We start from the raw sequence: 203 nt of genomic DNA, 5'->3' as shown, positions 1-203 counted from the left end.
TTTGAGCTGGTTTGAAAAAAAATGTAACACTGGCTGTCAAAGGAGCATGTTCAAAAATATTCAGTTCACGTCCAAAACGTTGTACAAATCATGGCGATTTCTAAGCACCCCTACACCTCAGTCACGGAGCTCAGGTACAGCTACGGCCAGGTGAACTCTTCCAGTACAGAGGTGATCGCAGCGCTGCCGTCTGCTCACCTGGA

Source organism: Mesitornis unicolor, unplaced genomic scaffold, assembly GCF_000695765.1.
Source record: "Mesitornis unicolor isolate BGI_N332 unplaced genomic scaffold, ASM69576v1 scaffold47476, whole genome shotgun sequence".
NCBI classification, from domain to species: domain Eukaryota; kingdom Metazoa; phylum Chordata; class Aves; order Mesitornithiformes; family Mesitornithidae; genus Mesitornis; species Mesitornis unicolor.
Note: the sequence above shows the minus strand (reverse complement) of the source record.